Source organism: Gavialis gangeticus, unplaced genomic scaffold (genome assembly GCF_001723915.1).
Source record: "Gavialis gangeticus isolate Ggan-Ray unplaced genomic scaffold, GavGan_comp1, whole genome shotgun sequence".
In the NCBI taxonomy this organism is placed as follows: domain Eukaryota; kingdom Metazoa; phylum Chordata; order Crocodylia; family Gavialidae; genus Gavialis; species Gavialis gangeticus.
The window spans coordinates 184977486-184984020 of NW_017729032.1; the positions used below are offsets into that span (position 1 = coordinate 184977486).

The following is a 6535-nucleotide window of genomic DNA, read 5'->3' on the forward strand; positions in this document are numbered from 1 at the left end:
TCTTCTGTTGTAAGGAACTCAGACCACAACAGGTCAGAATGTTTTTAACACTATGGATTTCTGTTTGAAATTTCTGGGTTTATCTTGTGAATCATCTGTAGGTGTTTGCATCTAACAATGCTAAGGTTGAGTGGTGCCCCACAGCATCTTTAAAAGAATCCTGCATCACCCTGGTTGAGAATCATTGCTCTAGTGGCCAATGTTAATATTTATATGCAATTCACAGTTCTACACTTGGATAACAGACGGGAACAATTATCTCCTTCATCTTGTCCCCTCCTCCCATGCCCCCAATTTTCTTATCAGGTAAGATGAGAGACTGCACAGTCACTTTAGACAGCGTGGGGGAGAAAAATATCTGTCTAGTACAATAGAACTGAGTCTTACCCATTCTCTTTCAGAAAAAGTCCCTGTACTTGGCTGTATTGTGTCTTGCTGTTGAAACCAGTACACCATGCTTCTGCCTGGGCTAGGAGTCCAGATATTAAACATGCCACTTCTGCCTTTATCACAAATTGTGGTGTAACCCACTGGTTAGTACCTATTCCATATGAACACTAAATACTTCTTTCTGAAAGCAGTTACTCCTTTGCCTCGAGAAAGAGAGGCCTATAATGAGGATCAGTTCCAATGCTGCTCACAACCCATGCAAGGCTGACCCCCATAAATAGGGACCTATTAAGATTGCAGTTTTATGGATTTTGTGGAAATCATGAATTCTAGCATTGCCTGTGAAATTGAGTGATATTTGCAAAATCTGTGGAAAAAATTTAATGACAATAAAATGCTGGCTCCTCAGAGGGAGAAGAGAGACTACTAGCAAAAAGGGGTGCCCAAGATGTTTGCTACCCCTGCCCCTTGGTGCTGATTGGCTGAGAGCTGCCTATCATGTGGCCACACCCCTCTCCAGCAATTGCTATGGCGTGGGGCTGCATGACAGCCCTCAGCCAATCAGCAGCAAGGGACAGGGCTGTATGACAGATCAGACCTTGCAGCCAATCAGATGTGAGGGTGGCAGCACTGGGGCCCCCCTCAGCCAATCAGAGGTATGAAGAGGCTTTGCCACGATTGATCCATGAGAATGATGGCTGCCTCCACGATCTACCTGCAAAATGGGCTGGCTGCCACCTTGGTGTGAGTTGACCCCTAACCATAAACCATAGGAGAGATTTAAACATTTGGACTCGTTTTGAACTGGTATTGAAGGCTTTGAAAGTGAAAATGAATATTTCAAACACATAATACCCATTTTCACTTTTCAGTATCCCCAGAGTTTATTTTAATTTTCCAAACCAGGGTTATTGCTGTTTGAACGTGCACTCAGGAGCAGAGCATATTGAGCTGGGTTAGAGCAGCCCTGGCTGGCAGGGGGACCCAGGATTCAGCCTGCCAGCCCAGGGCTACTCCCCATGGCTGAACATGCTGCAGAGGGACTGGCTGGGGCATGAGAGTGCTTCAGTGCCAGGCCAGCTGGTAGGCAGTCCCCACCCTGAAGCACCCTTGTGCCCCAGACAGGAAGGGCAGCATCAACACGTGCACTGCTGTAGGGTAGATTAGTTCATTCCAGCCTACTAGGGGTGCACATGTAGACATCAAGACATGTACAGCACAACTAATTAGTCTACTGTTCAGTAAGTGTCTAGTAGATGTGCCCAGTTTGATTTATTAGGCCCAATTGTAAAAGGGTCAGTACATAGTTAGGAGTCTTTGATCATATATTTTTAGAAAGGGATCAAGGCCCTGTATATATCTTCAAAGTTATTTCAAAGGGAAACACTTAAGCAATTAAGCTAACCCCGGCAGGCCCCTTCAGCTGTTAATAAATTCAGTTGAACCACCATTTTTCTAGAAGTAAAAATAAATTACTGAAATAGTTGTAAACACTAGAAGTGCTGTAGATCATACACAGTTTTACATTTGAGTTGGAATCTAGTTACCTGTGTAGTTCCCTTGTTTTTCTGTAATTCTCTCTATATTCAGTTTACCATCAGGAATAAAGACAGAATTGTGAGAGCTTGTGTACCTAGTCCTTTTCAATGCTTCCTAATTATTGGAGGTAGATGAGAACCCTGCATCAGAAGCAGTTTGTGGTAATTTTTTTTATTTGTGTATAGTCCAAATGAAAACACTAGGACTTCACACAGGCCCCGGAATTCACGCTAGCATATCAAGATGCAGAATTGTAACTGCACCCTTGTTGGAGACCGAATCTTAATTAGGTAAATGAGGGGTGTTAAACCTTTTAAGAGTCCTCCTTAGTGGAAGGTGTGGCAGCCCAGTACTCTTACTAGTTCAAACCTACAGCCCTGCTTATTTAAGTGAATATGTAATTAGTAGTGATTACAGACTTCAGTTAAAGTTAAACAACAAGACTATATTGTAATAACTAACAAGAATTAACAAAATAGTACTATATATATATGACACCTAAACGAAAGCTTACAGGAAAAGATAAATGTACAAATAAGGAATAGAGGAGAAGGACAGAAATCAATTTACCCTCTTCCCCCTTACTTCCAACAGCATTGCAAGCACAGTTAACAGCAAACTTACTTAATATAAGAACGAAGACACCCAACTTCACATTCCCAGCTCCCTCAGAAGTCTTGCCCCTTTACTTGGGTACTTGACCTCCTCAGCCAAAAGGGTAGGGGATATACAGGGGTCCTTGTTTTCTCTGATAAAATGGATCCTCAATTTTTGGGTTAAAAAAATTAACCCCAAATCCCCATGTTTCCATGATCAAAATTAGACACCATTGTGTGTGTGTATTACTAGCATTTCATTTTAATCATGGAAAAATGTAGATTTTGTGTTGTGTGCGTTTGTATTACTGGCATTTCATTTTAATCATGGAAAAATAAGGATTTTGGGTTACTTTTTTTAACCTGAAAATTAGGGATTTTTTTTTTTTAAATCAGAGAAAACCAGGATCCCTGGTGACATGTTACCCTGGCCTACTAGCAGATCCTTTGGAAAAGCCCTGGTTCCCTCTGGATCAGGCCTCAACTGAGACGTTTCCTGAGGTGCTTGGCTGTGAGCTTGAGGAACCTTTGGCATCAATTCAGAACTCATCTGCAAAAAGTCATCCCTCAGTCACTTAGTTAGCCCCACACACGTACCAAAATCACAATACACACAGAGACCTGAACCCACACAGACAGGCCCCCACCCTTACTCCTTGGGTCTAAGCTCTCTTATACCCCCAAGGTCACACCACTTTTTGAAGCCAATCACCCACTCAGAGGTCACATCAATTATTGATTCTATCCAATTATCAAGCATTCAGCTCTCACCCAATTAAATTCTCACCTCTCATATAGAGGTGACAATCACCTTTTTGGCTCCAAACAGTTATATAACCTAAATCAAACTGGGCTCAAAGAAATGAAACTAGGTCACTGTGGGTCACAAGTTTCAACTGTCCAGAACCTTCTGGCCTTATCACGTACTAAACATCCAACTGGAGGGATAGGTGGCAATGTGGTGGTGCTACTTGTGGTGGGGGAATTCCTATCAAATACTACATTATCACAATCCCTAAAGTAAGGTGAGTATAGGGTGCCTCAAAACTCTAGCCCCACACTATCTTGTGGGTACTCCTTGGTTGGAGAACAGCTAAGGGAAATCACCCAGACAGAAACATGTCCTTGCTGAGGCATGAGGCAGTCAGCAGCAGCTCTAATTTGTTGCTGTCTGGCAGAAGCTACAACCATCGAGGCACTGAATGTCTGGACTTGGTCTGGCCTTTTGACTTTGTCTTAAGGTCTAAAAGAGGGAAGGTAGGCCAAGGGCAGCCTCCATTCCTCCATACTCTTGCCTAGGTGGGCACACTGAAGGTTTTGGTGGGATGGTCACACAGACTTCTTGTGGATTGGTGGTTGCCATGAGTTTTTATGTAGTATTATTATTAAAATGTATTTTGTGTAGTATTTTTATTAAAATGTTCTTGTTTATATGCTCATGAAAGTCTCCAATCTAAATCAAAATTATATTTAATTTCTAAGTAACACACAGTACATATAATACTTGAATTCAGTGTGCATTTGGTTAGCATTTAGATTTTGAATAAGCATTCACTTCATCTGTAGCAGTTGTTGGAAGTTATCTTTTATGGCAATAGACAGTAACTTTCTTCATGATTTACAGGGCTCTGCTTTGAAGATGAGATTTCATGAACAAAAGAGCTTTGAAATTGCCAGTCTAACTCCTCCAGCACTCCAGATGTGTGACCTTGATGCATCTCATTTAAAACAAAAAAAAAACACCGTATGGCTAGCTTGTTGCTGATAAAAGATAGTTGTTCTACTGCCTTGGGGCAGTTAAGTATTTCTACCAAGAATTTCAATAATTAACCAGTTATATTAGACTGTTGAATGAATAGGCTTGAATTTCTGCAGGTTAGTAATCTGTACTTCAGGCTTTTGGAACACAGCATTCTTACATGAATAAACGTTTTTGTCTTGAAACATAGTTAAGTTATACCCATTATCAGAAAATCTTGGGTCAAAAATAAATCCATGGGAAAAGATAGCTTGGAAATAACATCCGGACTGAAAATCTAGCCCCAAATTTGCAAGAATACTAGGGATATTGTCAATCTGTGACCATAAAAGGGTCCAGTTCTTTCATCATTACTTGCTACAGGCTTGATACTCTGTCACTGAAGTCAATGGGAGCTTCGGAACTAACTCTGAGGAGGGCACATCCCTCCTGATACATAGTTCTTTAGCCCGCAAGTAGTCTGACTGAAACAAAGTGTACATATCTGCTTGCAGTGCAAAGTATTTGCACTAGGAAGAGGGGCCCACTGCACAGATATACAGTGGTAAGAAAGGCCTTCTGGATCTGCATTTCTCAATCTTTTCAGCTTGGAAACTCCTTATTCAAACTTAAGTATTCTGTCACTTCTGTAGTATAGGTAAGAGTAAAAAAGACAGAAATGATACCCCTATATAATCAAAGTATGTGCATTAGAAGGTTGACAGAGTACAGTTGTCCTTGAAGGGTACGAGTGAGCAGGGCATATGGAAATGAAATGTCCTTTGGTTTGCACTGCAGTGTTTCAACTTCTTACAACCTTCCCTTTGTTTTGGTAGCCTCCCCACCCTACTAGATCCTATCATTTGAATAAAGAATTGGGGCACTAGGGTTGGGACTTGGATTATTTGCATTCAATTCCTGGCTCAGCCACAGACTCTGATTTTGGGCAAGTATCTTAAACCAGTTTTGAAGGTATTTAGATGCCTAACTCTCACTGAAATCTGAGAGTTGTGTGCCTAACTACCTTACAAAAACTTGGTTGTTAAACTAATTTAGAGAATGGGAATACGATTTCCCTACCTTTTAGGGATTTTATTGGTTGTAATAATTGCAGTATTTTCAGAGCTCTTGGATATTGTATGCAGTGTTGGATAATGGAAACAATGAAAAACACAACAAGCAAATACTAAATTGAGCAACTCATAGAAAATTAAGAGTTTTAGACTGCCTTATTCCTTCTGCTTAGGCCCATATCATGTGAAACAACAGTCTGGCTATGTGAATGTTTGTTTGTAATGGCTTAACTTTATTAAAAAGGTTTTTATCTTTTGGTGGAAGGTTCATATCAATTACATTCCTACAAGGAACAGAACCTTTAGTTAACAAGTTCTTAAAAATTTATTGGAGCCATTCTTGAATTCCAAATAACTTAAATAATGATTCAAAACATAAGACTTTTTTGTCATAATGGTCATTGAAACATTATTAAGAAATACTATACAAATGAAATAAATGCTAACCAGCTGGATTGCTGGATGCCTAATATTAATCATAGTCATAGAAAATTAGGGTTGTAAGGGACCTCAGGAGGTCATCAAGTAAAACCTCCTGCTTGAAGCAGGACGATCCCCATCTATACAATCCCAGTCAAGACTTGTCTAGCTGGGTCTTAAAAACTTCCAAGGATAGAGATTCCACAACCTCTCTGGTTAACATGTTCCAGTCCTTTACTACCCTGCTGGTGAGAAGGTTTTTCCTAATGTCCAACCTAAACTTCCCTTGCTACAACTTGAGACCACTGCTCCTTGTTCGGTCATCTGCCACCACTAAGAACAGTTTAGTTCCATTCTTTTTGCTACCACTGTTTAGGTAGCTGAAAGCTGTTACTAAATCCCTTCTCAGTCTTCTCTTTTCCAGACTAAAAAAGCCCAGTTCCCTCAGCCTCTCCTCAGGAGTTATGTGCCCCAGGCCCCTAACCATTTTGTTGCCCTCTGCTGGACTCTCTCCAATTTGTCAACATCCTTTTTGTACTGGGGGGCACAACAGTGGACACAGTACTCCAGATGTGGCCTCACCAGTGTTGAATAGAGGGGTGTAATCACTTCCCTCAATCTGCTGGCAATGCTCCTACTAATGCAGCCCAGTGTGGCATTATCGTTCTTCACAACAAGGACACACTGTTGGCTCATCTTGAACTTACTGTTCACTGTAACCCTCAGGTCCTCCTTTTCTGCAGAGCTGCTGCTTAGCCAGTTGGTTCTTAGCTTGTACT

The 6535-nt window shown here is 41.1% G+C and overlaps 1 long non-coding RNA gene across 1 annotated transcript; it reads left to right on the forward strand.

The window, feature by feature from the left end:
• Positions 1-918: 918 nt before the first annotated feature.
• On the forward strand, positions 919-5594 carry LOC109302991. The gene is made up of 2 exons (XR_002098979.1): positions 919-1134; positions 4150-5594. It is a non-coding gene; the product is annotated as an uncharacterized LOC109302991 (long non-coding RNA).
• The last annotated feature ends 941 nt before the right edge of the window (positions 5595-6535 follow it).